The sequence below is a fragment of the Cervus elaphus genome, chromosome 26 (genome assembly GCF_910594005.1).
Source record: "Cervus elaphus chromosome 26, mCerEla1.1, whole genome shotgun sequence".
Taxonomy (NCBI): domain Eukaryota; kingdom Metazoa; phylum Chordata; class Mammalia; order Artiodactyla; family Cervidae; genus Cervus; species Cervus elaphus.
In genome coordinates, this window is record NC_057840.1 from 42,014,154 (window position 1) to 42,035,954 (window position 21,801).

Sequence of the window (21,801 nt, forward strand, 5' to 3'; positions counted from 1 at the left end):
GGCTGATGAATGGGTGAATGGAAAGAGAAGAAGAAATGGTGGGGCCAAGTGGTCCTGGGTGGACCAGGGGCAAGAGCTCCCTGGAGACCCACCCCCACCCCAGGACTCATTTTGGGGGACCTTGCAGATGTCCTGAATCTTGCATTAAGAATCGACCATTCTTTAATTTTAAAAAGAGAAAGAAAGCCACTGGAGCTCCAGTTACAGATGAAAATGCATATAATTTTTCAGATCTACAGTACAGATTTGTTTTGATCCAGAAATTTCACATCATGAACTAAATTATGTTTGTAACTTTTAAAGATGACTCTTCTTTTTTGTAAAAAATCACTTTCTCTTAGATAGCAGAGTACACATCATTTACCACAAGTTTAGCAAAAGACAGAAAACATTTCCAATTAAATATTATCAAAGTTTACTCCCTGATACATAACCATAATATGTTAGTCACTAAGTTGTGTCTGACTCTTTGCCACCCCATAGACTATAGCCCACCAGGCTCCTTTGTCCATTCTTGCCGGGATCCTCCAGGCAAGATTACTGGAGTGGGTTGTCATTCCCTTCTCCAGGGAATTTTCCTGACCCAGGGATCAAACACAGGTCTCCTGCATTGCAGGCAGATTCTTTACCATCTGAGCCACCAGGGAAGCTAATCCATAACCATAATATTCTCCTTCTTTTCTGTGATGAGTTACTGCCTATGGAAGGAAGACCCAGGATCGATTCAAAATTGGGCCTTAGTCCCTGCACCATTGACAAGTCATGGTTTAAATACGGGAGTGAGAGTGATGGGATGTGTTTTTGTCGTGTAACTTCAAATTTCTCTAAAGTAGAAGCTGAGTAATGTGAAGTGGACCCGTGGACATCCACGTACTCTGCTCCCTACCCGTGAGCAGAGCAGCTCTGATGCTGTCTGGAACCACTAGGACACTCTCCAGACATTAAGTGCTCTTCCAACTCCTTCTTTCATATTAAAGTGTGAATGACTCAGAACAGTTATTGAATCGTCCCCACATAGAACCAAGCTTTAAAATCAACACACACACGAAAATGTATTATTGATTGACATGTAAAAATGAGAGGTGAAGATAAAGAAGACTAATTTCTTTACATTCATTCTGAACAAGATATTTATGTCTCAGTTACCTTGATGAGGCTTATTTGCAGGAGGTCTCCCAAATTTTCCACTGCCAGACATTCTTACTTTGCAAATCTTGTCCCACTGCTCAGAGTAGAGGAGGGAGCCCAGCGGGGGCAGGTGACCCCCCCAGATCCAGTCTCAATTCCCCCTCCAACATAAACCATCATAGGGTTACCCGGACTTAGAGTCAAGAGTCACACGACGGAGAGGAAAAAAGAAGCGTGCACTGGGAATGTATGGACAATGGGAAGTGCCACGTGACAGGAACAGGGGCTCCCAGAAGTCCAGGCAGGAGCACAGTCAAGGGAACGTGACAAGGTCAAGGTCACTACCAGCAACCCCTACAGTGTGTGACCTAATTGAGCTCAGGGCAGGTTCTCAACATTTGCTGCTCAGTTCTGGAGTAGGAGGCCAGAAGGTAGTTGGTGATCAACATGTGATTAGAGGCTCTTCTAGTCTCTCTAATAGTGAGACTCTTTCACCCTGACTCCACAACCCTTCTATTCAATATCAGCTTGCCACTCAAAGTTGATATTCCACATTTAGAGAGTCATTCCTTTGACTTCAAGCTTTATCCCCTATTGCATTTAATACTCATTACAGTAACTTTGGAGAAGGGCACAACAGCCCACCCCAGTATTCTTGCCTGGAGAATCCCGTGGACAGAGGAGCCTGGTGGGCTACAGTCCATGGGGTCGCAAAGAGTCGGACAGGACTCAGCGACTTAGCACACAGCATCACCCGGTAACATTGGTCATGGTAGTTTGCAGCACAGTAGACGTAGATTCCTAAGAGCCCTTCCTGAGAACATGTTTTGATAGAGGGGAAGACACAAAGAGCATAAGCAGGTTGGGAGCCTGGTATGGAGCCAACAGACAGATCTGCAGCAGAGATGGGCCTGGGGAGGGGGAGAGGCTGGGAGGCAGGATTCTCCAAATGGGACGTTTTATATGAGAGCTTTCTTACTGAGTCTCACTTAAGGACAGACCTAATAAGCTCAGGATCATACAGATCATAAAAAAGGGCTTTTTTCCAGGACGTTTGCTATTCTTTCTTTTCCTTAACCTTGGCCAGAAACACACAAGAAGATGATTTTGGCAAGAAATGAATGACTCTACATAGCCAACCCTCTCTCTAGAAAGAAGTCAAAGGACGGTGCCTGCTGAGGGGTGTCTGGGTCTCAACTTCAAAGCCGAGATGAACCGAGTGGGCGGGGCTGCCCCGAGAACCCCCAGGCAGGCGGGAGGGGACTGCAGGGACCCTGCCTGGAAGGTAAGTCACAGAACCCAGGAGCCACGGAGAAACGCGACAGCAGACTTGAATGTTGACAGGGAAGAGTCAGTCTCAGTCCAAGACACATATGGATGTTGGGTCCCGAAAATGGAGCAAGCCAGGAGCCAAGGCCGACCAACTCGAGGGGACCCAGAGAGATGGACACAGCCATCAAAAAGCCCCTGCCCAGCACTGCTGGGTGGGGGCAGTGACCTCAATTCTCCAGCATCTCCACCAAACATGGATGGTGCCACCTTGCCTTTACAGGTAGGAAGGCTGAGGCCACATTGCTAGTTAGTGAAAAGCGGAGCTACTGCTCCAGACTGCGAGAGGAAAGTTTCGTACAAAGGAGAACACATGATTTACTGCTCTTAGGAAAATATTATCAAAGGATTATGATTCCTCCTTTTCCAAAGATTGAGAATGCTTGCTCTGAGGCCAGCCTGTAGTGTCCAATGCAAGCCTGCAGATCTGGAAAAGCCCTGTGCCGGGTGATCCATTCACGGGAAGCAGGCAGGAACCAGAGCTGCTCACACATGACCAGTTGCCTCAGCTCACTCCTGTTCACCGGATCTGCATCCTCGGGGGGAAAAAAAAACAACCCATCATGCACAGGTTTGAAGATGAAACAGCATCACTTCTTCTGCTGGCAAAGTAGGTCAAAGGGCCATCTGAGTCTCAAGGAGAGAGGCAAAGGGCTCCACCTTCAGATGAGAGGAGAGACCAAGCCACATTTCAGAAGAGAAGAGGGGGACCTCTCCAGCGGTCCAGTGGCTAAGACTCTATGCTCACAGTCCCTGGACAGGGAACTAGATCCCTCATGCTGCAACAAAGATCGAAGACCCCACCAACTAAGACCTGGCACAGCCAGATAAGTAAATAAATATTTTTTAAAAAGAGAGAATAGGGACTGGCCAGGGTTTGGGAAGGCTTCCCAGGTGGCGCTAGTGGTAAAGAATCCGACTGCCCATGCAGGAGACATCAGAGATGTGGGTTCAATCCCTGGGTCGGACAGACCCACTGGAGGAGGGCATGGCAACCCACTGCAGTATTCTCACCTGGAGAAACCCATGGACAGAGGAGCCTGGAGGGCTACAGTCCTTAGGGTCGCAAAGAGTCAGACACGACTCAAGTGACTTAGCAAAAACACGTGCAGGATTTTGGTAGCCACCTTTGGACAAACATCCACAGAACCCCAAACTCTGTACAATGCCAAGCACCCGGGTCTTGAGGGCCACCAGTGACCTTCTCATGTCATCAGGACCACTTCAAAGACAGCTTGCATCCAAGCCAAGGGCACAGGGCCGAAGGTGACCCCACCCTTCAGTTAGTTCTCAGGCTCCGTGTCCTCTGAGGGCCGGCCCGAAAGCAGAAAGGAGCAGGCCCCCAAGAGTCAGATGTGGCTCCTGCTGCCCAGAGAACATGGTCCCCTGAGAGGAGAGGCCTGTGTTCAGAGGGACTGAGTCATGTTCCCTCTGGAGACAATGAGGACTTTTGAAAGCAGGGAGCACTGGGCTCCCAGTTCACCTGGGTCTATTCAGTACCTCATTTTTCTAGGCATTCTGTCACACTTTGCTACCAAGAGGCTTTAGAAAATAAAACTTTAAGCTGAGAAGTTATTAAGCCCACAATTTTTTTTTAAAATGTAAAGTGATTAAAAAAAAAAAGTCCTCTCGATCTTGAAAGTCGGAACATGAGCCATAGCCATCCAGAACAGAGGAGGCGGCAGGGTGTGCTCTGTTTATTAACGGCAGATGCCAAAACCCAAACTCAGAGAAACTCGCAGGAATCCTGCCCCTCTTGAGAGTGTCAGGTTGTTGTTCAGGAGCTCAGTTGTGTCTGACTCTTTGCGACCCCATGGACTGCAGCACACCAGGCTTCCCTGTCCATCACCAACTCCCGGAGCTTGCTCAAACTCATGTCCATTGAGTCAGTGATGCCATCCAACCATCTCATCCTCTGTCGTCCCCTTCTCCTCCTGCCTTCAATCTTTCCCATCAGGGTCTTTTCCAATGAGTCAGTTCTTCTCATCAGGTGACCAAAGTATTAGAGTTTCAGCTTTAGCATCAATGAATATTCTAATGAATATTCAGGACTGATTTCCATTAGGATGGACTGGTTGGATCTCCTTGTAGTCCAAGGGACTCTCAAGAGTCTTCTCCAACACCACAGTTCAAAAGCATCAACTCTTCGGTGCTCAGCCTTCTTTACAGCCCAACTCTCATCCATACATGACTACCGGAAAAAGCATAGCTTTGACTAGATGGACTTTGTCTGTAAAGTGATGCCTCTGCTTTTTAATATGCTGTCTAGGTTCATCATAGCTTTTCTTCCAAGGAGCAAGAGTGGAGCGGGTCAGGTGGTAGGAGCCAATCTAGGGATGAAAAGGTTCCCCAGGGTGCCCATTCTGCTGAAGCTAAACCCAGCCACTGCTGACAGTGCTGGGATGTTCACGTGGGTGCATCCCCATGGGCCAGGGCTCTCACCCCATCCTCCATCCTTGGTCTAAGAAAGTCAAAAAAGCTCGTCCTCCTGGCAGCCCTCAGCCTCCAGAATGAACCACTGGGCTCCCAGCACAGAAATCTTTTTCTGTTGCAGGTGTAAGCCTGTTTGTCCATGAAAACACAGTTGCTTTCCTCAATGTACCTGCTACTTGGCCAGGCTGAACCATGAGACCTGCCCGCAAGGTTGCTACCAATACCCCATCCATTACTGAGGTCCTCTGTGGGCTACCCAGGTGTGGAACATGAGAGCTCTCCCAGAAACCCAGAGAAACACAGTTGAGCTCTGGAGGCTCAAAGCCTAGCAGAGAGGACAGAAAGGTACATTTCTAGGTGAAAATCGAAGAATATCTAGAAGTTCAATGTTTCTCACCCAGTAGTTTCTGATCTTTTATTTAATTTGGAAACTTGTTTTTCTATGTGTTTATGTGATACACTCTCTTCTCCAGGGTTTTTGAGGTGGCAAAAATGTTCAGGTTTAGTCATCACTGCCCGCAGTGTGCAAAGGTGCCTGACCTCTGTGCTTCAGCCAAAAACACAATAAATAAACAATCCACAGCTCCAGATGTGTGGAAACCAGGTTGGGAGGAATGAGGATGAGAACTCACAGCTGCCAGGCAATGATCCTATCCCATGCTTTTATCAAAGGGCATCCTCCCTTGCAGCCAGGATGCTTTACATTAGGAAGTTGACTTTGTCAAAGCCTCGCAGATCTAATTATCCAATATTGGACATGCTATGGGGTGGAGCTGTCTAGGAATGAGACAAAGCAGAGGGTGATTATTTTAGAGTTCCACACAGGATTTCTGTAAGGGCTTCCACCTATGGAGATAGCTTCACAATTATTTCTTTCACCTGAATGGATCAGAACTGAGTACTTTATTCATGAAGGAATAAATGATGAGTCAGCATTGTCTTGGGTTTGACTGAGCTGAGATGCTATTTTGAGCACTCATATTTTGAGCCATTCATATTTCCTGGCGTGTCTTCTCCGTGGTCCCCTCCCCTTCTACTCTTTGCTTCACTTACCCTCTAGATTTCACGTCCCCCTTTTTAATCTTGAATCACCTCCAAATGCAAATGAAGTCTTTTAAAGATGACACAGGAAGGCGTTTCTTCATGAAGCCTCAAGACTTGTGCCCAGCAGGCCTCTTCCTTAAGGTTCCAGAGGCTCACGAGGGCTCCTCCGCTCTGAAAGCAGCTTGAAGCAGAACTTAGGACTGAGAATTGTCCTCATCGGCTATTTTCCAGCGCCAGAGTCAGCTGCCTCCCCTGGGAGGGTCAAGTTGCAGGCATGAGTCATAAGCGAAGATTCCTTCCTAAGTCATGCTGCTCCCATTGAGAACACCCCTGGACCGAACCATCGAATGGTAAAATGCTTTTACAGTGGCAACTGAACCTGACCCCACGGCCACAAGGAGCTGGTAAATCGAAGGGAACTAATGATGATTTGCATTTTTCAAAGGCTACCCAGAATAGCATCAACGTTCTCTTCGCTAGCTCCTAGGCAGTCATGATGACGCTCAGATAATGCTTATCTCTAAGGCATTTACAGTCATGTTCGTGGGTTGAAGTTCATTGATGATGCATTTCACAGACACTCATCACCATCCCCAGCTGGAAACTGAAACTTCCCACGGAGTTTCAGATAAAAGATCAAACAAAGGCCAGCTTCCTCCAGGCCAGAGGCGGGATCTGAGGACGCGTCTCCCATGAGTGCCCTTCTCCCGACAACATCAAGCTTTGGGACGAGGGTGGGGCATCTGCGCTAAGCCTTGCTGACTCCAGCCCCGCAATGAGTCCTTGCTGCCCTGAGAGAGCCCCTGTGAGGGTCATGCTCCCAAATCAGAGAGTGTGCATGCTTGCATGCTAACTAAGTCGCTTCAGTCGTGTCTGACTCTTTGCGACCCCATGGACTGTAGCCCACCTGGCTCCTCTGTCCATGGAATTCTCCAAGCAAGAATACTGGAGTGGTTTGTCATTTCCTACTCCAGGGGATCTTGCTGACCCAGGCATTGAACCTGTGTCTCTTATGTCTTCTGCATTGGCAGGCTGGTTCTTTACCAATAGTGCCACCTGGGAATCCCTAAATCAGAGAAAAGTTCTATGAAATATTGATCTTGGGGGACCAGAAAGAGCTGCTTGTAGGAAGTTTCAAATGGAAAATTCTTCACAGTTCTTATGTGGATGTGAGTGGAGGTATGAGCCTTGTACTCAGAAGCTGATGTGAGCTTCTGAGTGTCTGTGCCCAGGCCCAAGGCAGCCCCCCAGGGTGGCACTGCTGATGACACCCAGGGACCCTTGCTGCCACCCCCGCCAAAGAGGAATTGGACCAGGGAGCTCTCAGGACTCGGGGTTGGGGCCCCTGAAGCTAAAAACTTTTTAAAATTATCATTGCTTTCTGTGGCCAAAGGATTTTCTCATCTTCCCACCCATCACCTCCCTGTTTCTGATGCCGAGGGAGGTGCTTCAAACAGCTGGGGCCGGTGGCAGCCTTACAGCAAGACCTCAAGTGCTTTGACACTCTGTCCCCCGAAGGCCGGGCCTCTCTTCCCTTGATTCTGGAGGCGTCTGTGACGGCTCTGACCTGTAGAAGGGGGTGGAAATGACTCTCTGGGGCCCCTAAGGCAGGCAGAAAAGGACTTACTTACCAAAACACTCTCTCTGGGGGCTCTGACCCTCCAGGTCAGAAATCTGGTGACCCCAGGGCCACCATGTTGGGAGGAAGCTCCAGCCACTTGAAGAGGCCACATGTAGGCACTCCGGTGGAGAGCCCCCCAGGCCAGCTTTCCTGTCATCTCAGCCCGGGCACCTGACATGTGAGGGAAGAACCAGTTCCATTGTTCAAGACCCTCTCAGATGTTCTGGTCTCCCCAGGTGAGACCTCAGACACCATGGAGGCAGAGATAAGCCAGCCTGGTGTACCGTATTTAAATTTCTGTCCCGTAGCATCCACATGCATAATAATAAGCTTCTGTTTTTATAAACCCAGGCCCTGGGGTGTGCGTAGGCAGCTCTAGACAGCCAGAGCACATCCTAAGGTTCGTCTCTCATCCCAGCTTTCACAGAAGAACCACAGACCATCTGCTGAGCCTCCACCAGCAGCAGACAGCCACGCGTGCCGTGTGTGTGCTGGGTGCTGCGTGTGTAAGGGATTGGTGTAGAGGACGTGAAAGCCCCAGCCCCAGCCTCCAAGTCACTTCTGATGAGTTGAGGGGCCCTCCTCCACCACGTCCTACACATGCAGAAGTGAAGGTTATGTTTAAGGAGTGAATCTCCCAGCAGCCCTTCACTGTGGAGGGACCCTCCCTGATCCCATCAGGACCACCTCCTGATCCCAGAACAGCAGTGGGCGCTAACCGGCCCACATTCCGAGCATTTGCACTCCCAGGGGCAGAAGCCACCTAGGACACAAGGAAATCTGTGTCCTCTGGAGTCTGAGAGCTCTGCCCCTGGCAGCGCCGCAGAGGACCTGGGGTCTTCCCAAAGCTCTTGGAGAGGTTGTTCTGACCGCTCAGTGGAAAGCCAGCTTGCAGACCCTTCCCGGTGGAGCAGAGCCTGACTGGTCGTGGGGAGTGTGGAGAATTGGAGCTGGAAAGAGGCAGGAAAGAGCACCACTGCAGGCGCCCCTGGCAGCACATGAAACAAACGAAGATCACATTTGTGAGTCATGACACCAGCGCAGAAAAGCCTGGAGGCATCCTTTCTCGTGTCTCCCTCCCCGCCGCTCCCCCTTCCCCGATCTACCCACGGCTCTGTCTCCAACACCTGCCTGCTTGGAGTGAGCCCCGGGGGTGCCGAGGACACGAGGAATCCAGACAACCAGACACTCAGGCAGGAGTTAAATTCCAAGGGCTCAAGTTCTCCGGCCAACAATGACTTCACGTTCTTGGGAATAAACTATTGACCAGATGCACAAAGAGAAGATCCATGTGCGAAAACGAACACAGAGACCAGGATAGGAGTCTGAACCCAGAGAGTCTTTCCCAGACAAATCAACCCCGTGGGACTCAACTCCCAAGCCCCAGACCCTCAAAACCCTCTTAAGAGCAGCCTTGCATCTGTGTGAGCCGAGGCGTCCTTGGGTTCGGCCCCAAAGACAGTGTGTCCTCAGCATATAACTTCCAGGAAGGTAATGCCTTTGGGCTCCATTTACTTGGAAGTCCAACTCAAATATGATCACTGTCTGGAAAACTCGCTTTTTCTGTCCTGGCAACTGTCCTTTCTATCTGTTTTAAATTTAAAAGCAACACATGTCCTAGAATGTTTAGAAAATATAACCCCACATTCCCGTCCATGGGTCGTTACTTCAGCAAATCTGAAACGTTTTCACTCTAGATCTCACACTGGCAGCTGCTTTGTACAGAAAAAGAAACTGAGGCAGCAGCTAGGGGAGAAGTGGATGAAAGTCAAAGTGCTGACCAGCAGAGACTGGGACTTTCAGCAGTGAGCATCCTGGGGGCAAGAGTGTGTCTTGTCCCTTTCCTCAAGAGCATCATGACACCTGGCACTCAGCAGGGATTCTAATAAGAATATGAGGAATTAATGGATGGATAAATGAAAAGCAAATACATTAATGTGTGAATGGAGAGCCAGTGAATAAGTTAGTGAGTTGCTCAGAAAGATTAAAGGTGGGAGGAGAAGGGGACAACAGAGGATGAGATGGTTGGATGGCATCACCAGTGTGATGGACGTGAGTTTGAGTAGGCTCCGGGAGTTGGTGATGGACAGGGAAGACTGGCGTGCTGGGTCTGTGGGGTTGCGAACAGTCAGACATGACTGAGCGACTGAACTGAACACATGTACATACACGCATGGGTAGATGAATGCATAGTGAGATGGCCCTAGACAGCACCTTCTTCTCCCACAAGGATCTGAATATCAAGCCTAGCCCTCTGTCCCAGTTTCCATTCTTGCATCTCTAATGGCTCTCTGGTCACATAGCTCATTGTATGACCTGACATTCCTTAAAAATTAACACTGAAACTAAGTTCATCATTATCTCATCACGGAATCCAGCTCCCTGCCCACCCCCTACAATGTCACTAGTTTCTGTTGGAGGCACGATGCCTGTTAGTGATTCCCCAGGGGCAAATCTTAGACTCTTCTTTACCTCCTAACTTCCCTGAACCTCCATATCTAGTTGGACAGCCAACTCTTTTCATTATTTTTTCAAAATATCTCCCGTCTACCTATCCCTTCCATTTCATGCCTCTGTCACAGTCAGTCTCTGGTGTATGTGTCATTATCACTTGGCCACAGAGCGCTGTAACTGGGATCCCACATCCAGTGTCTCCTGCTCCTGTCCTCCCTCCATGGAATAAAAGTCAAACACCCAAACCAGATATTCCGGGTGTTTAAAATTCCTGACCTTTCTGATCAACCTGCTTGTTCTTATCCTCTCCTTGCAAATTTGTTCCTTACAGCCAATCTCACCTATAAAAGGTACAATTTCCCTTTCTTGGCTCTTGAAATGAAATTCACACTTAAACTGTCAGCCCAGGGACTTCCTAGTGGTTCAGTGGCTAAGACTCCATGCTCACAATACAGCGTTCAATCCTTGGCCAAGGAACTAGCTCCTGCAAGCTGCGACTATGGATCTGCATGCCACAATGAAAGATCCCGCATGCTGCAACAAACATCGAAGATCCCGCCTGCCGCAACTAACACTTGGCACAGAAAAATAAATCAATAAGTATAAATAAATATGAAAAAAAAAAACTCAGCCCACTCCCTGTCTTCCTGATGGGAGGAGGAGCCTTCTGGGACTGCAACCCTGGAAAGCCTCACTCTCTAAGGAATCCAACCCCAAATCTCTTCCCCTTCAGGATGGCAGTGGCCATCTTGCCTTTGCGGTCTTACGCTCTGCCTCATTTTAAACGTTTTTTGGCCTGTATTCACTGTGATGGTATTGGCAGTGCCACCTTAGCTTAGGTCATATCCCCCCTAAGATGCTAACACCAACCATAGTCTTTGGCACCTTGTCTTTGAATACAGAAATCCCAATTCTGACATTCGTGGTGGAGGAGAGGAAAAGTTATCCTTCACTAGTGCACTTAACACGCTACTTTAATCTGTTCGTCCTCTCCAGTTGACTGAAGTTTCTGGAGAACAGTCATTCTGTCTTATCTATCTTTTTGTCACCAGGACAGAGCACTCAAGCAAGTAATCTTGATGGAATAACCATCACGATCGTCACAGTTACATTGTTGTTTGCAGTTATACACAGCACTCTACAATCAGCCGTTAGAAACCCGTATGGGCAGTGAGAGAGTTGCCACCAAGGTAATGTGATTGGAAGGATACGATGGAAAATGACTAGGACCCACTGTCCTACAGACTCTGCCCCTGAACTGACGAAAGTGTTCCCTTATTGAGGGCGATTTTGTTGGTTAGCCAGCACATAGGTGGGGATTTATCTGATGCCTTTTAACCTTCACCATCATCTGGGGATAAGGAAGGCAATGTTAGGGATAAATTTGACCTCCTTTAAACTTGACTCAGAGGTTAAACTTACACTCAGACAGATACATGCATATACCAATTTATTAATCTATAGACAATTCCAATTCAATTAGAAAATTTGTGTCTTTGTTCACGCATGAATCTCCAGGGAAAATCCTTAGCTGACACCTGATTTAGTCACACAAACCTGTTAACAAGGAGTACATACATGCACACTAAGTCGCTTCCGTCTTGTCCAACTCTTTGCGAGCCTGTGGACTGTAGTCCTCCAGGCTCCTCTGTCCACAGGATTTTCCAGGCAAGAATACTGGAGTGGGTTGTTGTGCCCTCCTCCAGGGGATCTTCCTGACCCAGGGATCAAACCAGCTTCTTTTAAGTCTCCTGCATTGGCAGGCAGGTTCTTTACCACTAGCACCACCTGGGAAGCCCAACAAAAGGTACAAGAGAAATAAAGTCAAGGCCAGAAAACATGAAGAAAAAATAGTATAAAAATAAGTATGAAGAAAAGCTTTAAATAGCCAGTGTGACTTATGTTTTCAGACAAATCTCTGCTCCAAAACAGTTGAATAGTTTCTTAACAAATAGGAAAATAAAGATAATTTAATACTTAGTTCTTGAGTACAATTTTGGCCTTTTGGTATTCAAAGATATGCTTAAGAAAAACATGGTTTATTTTGCTGGATTGACTTTCAGATAAATGGTTTAATAATGTTTATAACACATAAGCTTTAAAACTTGTTTCCACCAGCTTTTAAGCATATTATATTTCTACTGCCAAGAATTTTTTCAAAGTTCCTAATTTGTTCAACCAGAAGTGACAGAGCCATTCCTTTCTTTATATGCAAACAGTAGAACTTTGAAAGCTATTGTCTCTATGGTGAAATAATGAAATAAATATTATAAGAAAGAACTGAATGATTCCATGCATACAGTGATTGATTGTGAAGAAATATTAGAATAAAAAAATAGTGGACAAAACTGAGCCCTTCTCTGTATCCTGCCACCTATGCTAAATTCAGGCAGCTTAATCTCTACACCATCCACCTATTGTAAGTTAGAATTCATTTGCACCCACTGGACGTGACTTTATATAAGCATCACCTTTTCACCCCTAGGGTGTCCCTGGTGGCTCAGATAGTGAAGAATCTGCCTGCAATGCAGGAGAACTGGGTTTAATCCCTGAACTGGGAAGATCCCCTGAGAAGGGAATGGAAACCCACTCCAGTATTCTTGCCTGGAGAATTCCATGGACAGAGGAGCCTGGTGGGCTACAGTCCATGGAGTCGCAAAGAGTTGGCTTCAATCATGAAATTGGTCACGAGTTAATTACTTGATCTATCTGATGCATGGATATATTTGGGCACTCACAATGACCCTGGAATAAGCATTCCCTAAGATTCCTACTAACTAGAAGCCTATGATTTATCTGGTGAAGACTCCTTAGCCTGCAAACAAAGGCAAAATATGAGCTGAAGCCTTATAGCAGGTTTCAATATTAATACTATATACTAGAAACTTGCATGTTTTCAAAGTATTCCTGGCTACATTAATCATAAAAATAAATTACTAGATGCCAGAATGTAAGTGTCTGCTGGGCCCAGCTAGTCTAGACCCTACAACCAGAGAAATACAAGCAATTCAGATAAAGCTCTAAAGGGAGCAAAAGGGACCACAGTTTCCAAAGTAGGGAAAGAAAAAGGACAGATGGAAAACGTTAAGGAGCCTTCAGCAGTACATCCTATGGGTCAGAAAGGAACCAGGTGGATTTTTCACCTGGCTCAGAAGGAGGTGGAAATGAGCTTGTTGTTCAATCTCTAAGTGGTGTCTGATGCTTTGTGATCCCATGGACTGCAGCACACCAGGCTTCCCTGTCCTTCATCATCTCCCAGAGTTTGCTCAAACTCATGTCCATTGAGTCAGTGATGCCATCCAATCATCTCATCCTCTGTCATCCCCTTCTCCTTGTGCCCCCAATCTTCCCCAGCATTGTTACTGAGTCCAAGCTCACTCTGCTCACCATATGACAGGCCAAGGAATCTGAGAGACGAGGGGTTGAGGCAAGGAAGAGACTTTAATCGGGGACCCAGCTGACCAAGAAGATGGCAGGCTAGTGCCTCAAAATAACCATCTTATCGGGGTCTGGATGCCAGGTTGTTTTATAGCTCAAAGATGGAGGGAGGTGAGGAAGCAAAGTAAAAGGGCCATTAATCTTGCAAACATCTCTTAGAATGGCAAACCTCAGGCAGAGGACGTGTTAATTTCTTCCTTCCTGCAATCTACAAGTGGACAAGGTTCTGAACAAAGGCACTTTAGTTTAACGGTCAGGCAGAGAGGCAGGATTCTCTGAGGCAGACCATTCTGTATGATTATAAAGCAACAAAAGCAAGTCAAAGAAACAGGCCCAACATGGAGTCAGAATTGGCTTCTTCTCTGCAACAGCATCAGGGTCTTTTCCAATGAGTCGGCTCTTCCCATCAGGTGGCCAAAGGATTGGATCTTCAGCTTCACCATCAGTTGTTCCAATGAATATTTAGGGTTGATTTCCTTTAGGATTGACTGGTTTGATCTCCTTGCTGTCCAAGGGACACTCAAGACTCTTATCTAACACCACAGTTAGAAAACATCAAAGAATTGATGCTTCTGGTCCAACTCTTCTTCTTGGTCCAACTTCTTCCTGGTTCAACTCTCACAACTGTATATGGACATGAGCTTGAGTAGACTATGGGAGTTGGTGATAGACAAGGAGGTCTGGCATGCTGCAGTCCATGGGGTCGCAAAGAGTTGGACACGAATGAGCAACTGAACTGAACTGACTAGAGATGAGGAAAAGGGCTGAAAATGGCTAGGTTGCACCCACCAGAAGATTGCCCCCTACTGGGGGCCTTTGGGAACAAGAGGAGACTTCCCGGGAAGTCTTGCCCAGGCCCCTGAGCCACCTGCCCATCTCCTTTATTTGCTGATGCTGAGTCAGTTTATGAATTTCACTTGATTGACCCAACATAGACAGGCATCCTGGGCCACCAAAGGTGAATGTCTACACTGCCTGTAAAATATAGACCCCTGGGCAAACTGTATCACACACTGATCTTTAAAAGTATGTTCATTGCAAAAGAGTAAACACATCTCCAGCAGAGAGAAGAGGCCTCTACCTTCCAGGCTGACTGTTCAGACTTGTATCCATGGAAGCATCTCTCAGAGCCATAAACCCAGATCTATTTACAGTGCTCTGTGCATTCCGTTGAGTCAGGCCAACGGAATGTGTGGCTCCGAGTTCCCAAGTGTGATGTGCGGGCTAGAGGGCCCTGGAGTTAATGTGGTGATGCTTTTGTGTGATTAAATCAGTACTGACATTTTCAAGGCAGGGAGGGAGACATTCTTATTGTGGAAAATCTCAAACATAAACAAGAAGAGAGAAAGCTAGAGAATGAGTCCTCCTTTGCCCACTGTTCAATTTTAATAATATCTAACAAACCCAATAATTTACTGATCTTTGTTTGCTTTTTCTACCTCGCTCGCTCTCTCTCACACACATACACATATATACACTTTTTTTCTGAACTACTTTAAAATACATCTCAAGATGCAGACGTAGAAGGTGGCCTGTGGACACAGCGGGGGAAGGAAAGGGTGGGACGAATTGAAAAAGAAGCATTAACATATGTACACTACCGTATGTGAAATAGAGAGCTAGTGGGAAACTGTTGTATAACACAGGGAGTTCAGCCCGGGGCTCTGTGATGACCTCGAGGGGTGGGAGCAACGCTACAGAGGAAGGGGATATATGTATACTTATAGCTGAATCCCTTCATTGTATAGCAGAAAAAAATACAACATTGAAAAGCAATTGTACTTCAGTTTTTAAAAAATTGGTAGAGTAATAATAACCAAAATAATAACAGATCACAAATGAAAAAAAATAAAGCATATCTCAGGTATCATGCCATTGTGCTGTAAATATTTCAGAAGACATCTCTAACTGATAGCATGAATTTTTCCATGAATGTCTGAACAGTCACACCTAACAAAATCAGCAAGGCTTCCCTATTACCAGTTAGTGTCCACTTTATATTTAAATTTCCCCAGTTGTTTCAGAGACGTCTTCTTGTATTGGCAGTTACAATGTTGGAATCGCCACCCAGGCCAGTCCTGTGTTGCTATGGTTGTGGGTCTAATCCAGCAACTTCAAGCTCTCCATCCCCTTTGACTTCCTTCCATCCCAGTGGTAAAGCCAGAGGGCAAAGGGGAATACAGTGTTTACTTCATAATATTACGGGTTTGTCACCCTTTCCAGTGTTCAGAGTTGAACTCGATGCGAGTGCCCTCATGACCTTTGGGAAGATAACCACCGTTTGAATGATAGCCCCTTTCTCTCCTCTCCTTTCACCTGCTCTTCTTTGTCCATCTTCCCGCAATGCACATCTACTTGTCCTTCCCAGCTTCCCACCTCTGCTTTCAGGTGCCCTGTAGGTTGTTTCCTATTCCCTTCCTTTCTGCAATGTCTCTTTGCCCACCACATTTCAGTGACTTCAGACACCAACCTCCAAAAGGCTAACCCACCAGGGTCTGATTTCTTTTCATTCATTTGTTTGTCTTTAAAAGAAGCATTTGACTGCGTTCCCACCCAGAATCTTCCGTTTACCAACACCTACCTGTTCCTGTCACCCATGACACCACGTGCCTGGTCCACTCGTGGCAGCACCTGCCCCTTGCCAGGCCCCCTGAGCAGGCTCACCTTGTGTCAATCACTCTCTATCCTTCTACACAGCCAGCTTGCAGCTCAAGGCAACATCCTGAGAGCTTCTCAGTTATTTGTTAGCAATTCCTGCTGGTCTAGAGACTGTTTCTGAAAATGTTCATTAAAAAATAAACTCATTTGAGGTAAGCCAATCCCCAAAGCCTGATTCCACTGATATGAAGTATGTAAATGAGTCAAAATCACAGAAATAAAAAGTAGGATGGTGATTGCCAGGAGCTGTAGGAGAGGGAACTCGTGTTCAATGGCTCTGGAATTTCAGTTGCAAGAGGAGAAAGTTCTAGAAATCTATTTTACAACAATGTGAATGCACATTTCTGAACTGTACATGACAAAATCTAAGGTCATAAATTTAACTTTATGTGTTTTCACCACCATGTAAATAGATAAGAAGCTAGAGAAACAAATAAGTAAGAACTCACTTCAAGCAATCTTACTCTGATTTGGCCCTGACCCAAAAATAAACACCTCTGACAGCTTTGCAATTCTCATTTTTACACGACTTTTCTTTTGTAAATGAGGAAACTGAATATTTCTCCTTTCTGACCATCTGTCACCAAAGTTAGTTGCCAGTTTACGGCTGTAGCAAAACAGCAAATTAGCCAAGATGGTGGTATCAGGCTCTCTTATCCCCTCGACTTCTTGCTTTCACTCCATGTTTGGTGAATACTGATTATGTAACAGCTGAGATCACTTATAGCACTGCGCATGCACGTCACAAAGTACTCGCTTGGCCATGGGCTACTTCTGTCCCCCATAGCCAGTCCCTCTCATCAGGAAGCTTCCACAAGCCTCTTATCCTTCTCCATCAGATGGCAGAGAGAATGGAAACCACAATCACAGAAAACTAACCAAACTGATCACATGGATCACAGCCTTGTCTAACTCAATGAAACTATGAGCCATGCTGTGTAGGGCCACCCAAGACGGACTGGTCATGGTGGAGAGTTCTGACAAAATGTGGTCCTCTGGAGAAGAGAATGGCAGATCCTTCAGTATTTTGCTTTGAGAACCACTCAAACAGTATGAAAAGAGAAGAAGATACAACACTGAAAGATGAACTTCCCAGGTCAGTAGGTGCCCAATATGATACTGGAGAAGAGTGGAGAAACGGCTCCAAAAAGAATGAAGAGGCTGAGCCAAAGCAAAAACAACGCCCAGTTGTGGATGTGACTGGTGATGGAAGTAAAGTCTAATTCTGTAAAGAACAATATTGCATAGGAACCTGGAATGTTAGGTCCCTGAATCAAGGTAAATTATGTGAGTGGGTGAGTGAAAGTAGTTCAGTCATGTCTGACTCTTTGCCACCCCATGGACCATACAGTCCATGGAATTCTCCAGGCCAGAATACTGGAGTGGGTAGCCTTTCCCTTCTCCAGGGGATCTTCCCAACCCAGGGATTGAACCCAGGTTTCGTGCATTGCAGGTGGATTCTTTACCAGCTGAGACACCAGGGAAGTGATCAGACAGGAGATAGCAAGAGTGAACACCAACATTTTAGGAATCAGTGAACTAAAATTGACCAGAACGGGTGACTTTAATTCAGATGAACATTATATCTACTACTGTGGGCAAGAATCCCTTGGAAGAAATGGAGTAGCCCTCATGGTCAACAAAAAGAGTCCAAAATGCAGTACTTGGGTGCAATCTCAAAAACGACAGAATGATCTCCATTCATTTCCAAGGCAAACCATTCAATATCACAGTAATCCAAGTCTATGCCCCAACTACTAATGCTGAAGAAGCTGAAGTTGAATGGTTCTATGAAGAACTACAAGACCTTCTAGAACTAACACCCAAAAAATAGTCCTTTTCATCAGAGGAGACTGGAATATAAAAATAGGAAGTCAAGAAATACCTGGAGTAACAGGCAAATATGGCCTTGGAGTACAGAAGAATCAGGGCAAAGGCTAACAGAGTTTTGCCAAGAGAACACACTGGTCATAGCAGACACCCTCTTTAAGCAGCACAAGAGAAGACTTTACACATGGACATCACCAGATGGTCAATCTCAAAATCAGATTGATTATATTCTTTGCAGCCAAAGATGGAGAAGCTCTCTACAGTCAGCAGAAACAAGACTGGGTGCTGACTGTGACTCAAATCATGAACTCCTTATTGCAAAACTGAGACTTAAATTGAAGAAAGTAGGGAAAACCACTAGATCATTCAGGTATGACCTAAATCAAATCCCTTACAGTTATACAGTGGAGAAGACAAATAGATTCAAGGGATTAGATCTGATAGACAGAGTGCCTGAAGAACTCTGGAAGAAGGTTTGTAAAGAGGTGGTGACCAAAATCATCCCCACGAAAAAGCAGCACAAAAAGGCAAAATGGTTGTCTGAGGAGGCCTTACAAATAGCTGAGAAAAGAAGAGAAGTAAAAGGCAAAGGAGAAAAGGAAAGAGAAATCCAAGTGAATGAAGAATTCCAAAGAATAGCAAGGAGCAGTAAGAAAGCCTTCCTCAGTAATCAAGGCAAAAAAATAGAGGAAAACAATGAATGGGAAAGACTAGAGATCTCTTCAAGAAAATTAGAGCTACCAAGGGAACATTTCATGCAAATAAGGATACAATAAAGGACAGATATGGTATGCACCTAACAGAAGCAGAAGATATTAGGAAGAGGTGGCAAGAATACACAGAAGAACTGTACAAAAAAGATCTTTATGACCCAGATAACCACGATGCTGTGATCACTCACCTAGAGCCAGACATCCTGGAGTCCGAAGTCAAGTGGGCCTTAGGAAGCATCACTATGAACAAAGCTAGTAGAGGTGATGGAATTTCAGCTGAGCTATTGCAAATCCTAAAGATGATGCTGTGAAAGTGCTGCACTCAATATGCCAGAAAATTTGGAAAACTCAGCAGTGGCTACAGAACTGGAAAAGGTCAGTTTTCATTCCAATCCCAAAGAAAGGCAATGCCAAAAATGTTCAAACTACTGCACAGTTGCACTCATCTCACACGCTAGAAAAGTAATGCTCAAAACTCTCCAAGTGAGGCTTCAACAATACATGAATTGGAAGTTCCAGATGTTCAAGCTGGATTTAGAAAAGCCAGAGGAATCAGAGATCAAATTGCCAACATCCATTGGATCATTGAAAAAGCAAGAGAATTCCAGAACAACATCTACTTCTGATTCATTGACTACGCTAAAACCTTTGACTGTGTGGATCACAAAAAACTGTGGAAAATTCTTCAAGAGATGGGAATACCAAACCATCTTACCTGCCTCCTGAGAAACCTGTATGCAGGTCAAGAAGCAACAATTAGAACCGGACATGGAACAATGAACTTGTTCCAAATTGGGAAAGGAATACATCAAGGCTGTATATTGTCACCTTGCTTATTTAACTTATATGCAGAGTACATCATGAGAAACGCTGGGCTGGATGAAGCACAAGCTGAAAGCAAGATTGCCGAGAGAAATATCAGTAACCTTAGATATGCAGATGACACCACCCTTATGGCAGAAAGAGAAGAGGAATTAAAGAACCTCTTGATGAAAGTGAAAGAGGAGAGTGAAAAAGCTGGCTTAAAACTCAACATTCAAAAACCTAAGATCATGTCATCCAGTGCCATCACTTCATGGCAAATAGATGGGGAAACAATGGAAACAGTGAAAGACTTCATTTTCTTGGTCTCCAAAATCACTGCAAATGGTGACTGCAGTAATGAAATGAAAAGATGCTTGCTCCTTGGAAGAAAAACTATGACAAACCTAGACAAAATATTGAAAAACAGAGACATTACTTTACCAACAAAGGTCCACCTAGTCAAAGCTATGGTTTTTCCAGTAGTCATGTATGGATGTGAGAGTTGGACTATAAAGAAAGCTGAGCACCAAAGAATTGATGCTTTTGAACTGTGGTGTTGGAGAAGACTCTTGAGAGTTCCTTAGACAGCAAATCAGACCAAACCAGTCAATCCTAAAGGAAATCAGTCCTGAATGTTCATTGGAAGGATTGATGCTGAAGCATAAGCTCCAATACTTTGGCCTCCTGATTCAAAGAACTGACTCTTTGGAAAAAACCCTGATGCTGGGAAAGATTGAAGGCAGGAGGAGAAGGGGATGGCAAAGGATAGATGGTTGGATGGCATCACTGACTGGATGAACATGAGTTTGAGCAAACTCTGGGAGCTGGTGATGGACCGGGAGGCCTGGCGTGCTGCAGTCCATGGGGTCGCAAAGAGTCAGACACGACTGAGCGACTGAACTGAACTGAACTGAAGCATACACAAGCTCCACCTGGAAAAGCCCTTGCGACTGTGAGCTGTTAGGTTATATTGTTATGTCTGCTGCTGCAGCTGCTATGCCAGCCGGGAGAGAATAAACGCGTCTGCAGTTCCTGTGGCTCCTTGCATTCTCTTCCAGCTTATGCCTTGCCTGCCATGGGTTCAGTGAACAGTGTGCACTGTGAGGTACAGCGAGGCGGGGGTATTATTGGGTTTTTTAAAGCTATTTCACTGGACCTCAGAGTAGGCATTCTTTTGGAATCTAAACCACTTTCTTGTGTGCATCTTAAGTTATTCTGTTCCGGATATTTTCATTTTACTAATAAAGAGGGAAGGGAGTTTAATTTGCAGCATTTATCAACTTCCATCTCTAAAAGAAAATTAATTTTGGGAACTTTGGGAATTTCTGGCAAGATCCAGAGCCAGAAATGTCATCCAAATCTTTCCCTAGCTTCCTGTGTGTTGACTGGGTGTCACAAAAAAAAGCCAGATTCCAAATTCATGTATGAACGCTTTCTAAATGGCTGCTCCTTGGGTCTGCCGAATCTATCAGGAGGTGAGCACAGGTAACATGGACTTATCAGTGGGGCGGGAGAGCTGTGTCAGGACCCTCTGTCTTATCCTGAAGATTCTCCTGCAATCAAGATGCAGAAGATTGAGAAAACGCTTCAAGCAAGGGGGTCCCATGAGCACGTAGAGGGGACACCAGGCCCTGCCAGGAGAAACAGAACCAGCCCTGAGTCGGGCTGACCAGCAGGTGCAGATCAGGGAGGAGCCAGGAGAGCTGGTCCTGGGTGATCCTTTTTTAGTAGCTCTCCAGGTGGTTTTGATCTTAAAACCCTCACTGTCCATCAAAACCACCTGGAGAGCTACTGAAAAAGGAACGCCGAGGACCAACTAAATCAAAAGTCTCTGTGAGGGGGACTCTGTGAGAACCCAGGCATCTCACTACATTTTCTAAAAGTCTACTGGTTGATTCTGAGGTAGAGGGAAGCTCAGAGTTACTGGTCTAGCATCGTGGTCTGTAGTCCTCTGGGAAGATCTTCATGAAGTGATAAGGCAGCATCTCAGTTCCTGCCTCCTCTCTTCCTTGTCAAAATACAAAGCCTCTGGGGTGTCCTACACCTTTGTGTGGGGCTTCCCTGGTGGCTCAGTGGCAAAGAATCCACCTGTGAATGCAGGAGATGTGGGTTCCATCCTTGGGTCGGGAAGAACCCCTGGAGGAGGAAATGGCAACCCACTCCAGGATTCTTGCCTGGAAAACCCCATGGACAGAGGAGCCTGGAGGGTCAAGGTTCAAAGGATTGCAAAGAGTCACACAACTAAACGACTGAGTATGCACATGCACACATATGCGTACCTTCATACAGGATAAGATGTGGTCCTCGGCCAGCAATACTCACTTCACCTGGGAGTTGGACAGAATGCAG

The 21,801-nt window shown here is 46.0% G+C and overlaps 1 long non-coding RNA gene across 3 annotated transcripts in view; it reads right to left on the reverse strand.

The window, feature by feature from the left end:
• The window catches only part of LOC122684352, a 59,061-nt gene that overhangs the window by 32,109 nt on the left and 5,151 nt on the right, over window positions 1–21,801 (reverse strand). The gene's annotated exons all lie outside the window — the stretch shown is intronic.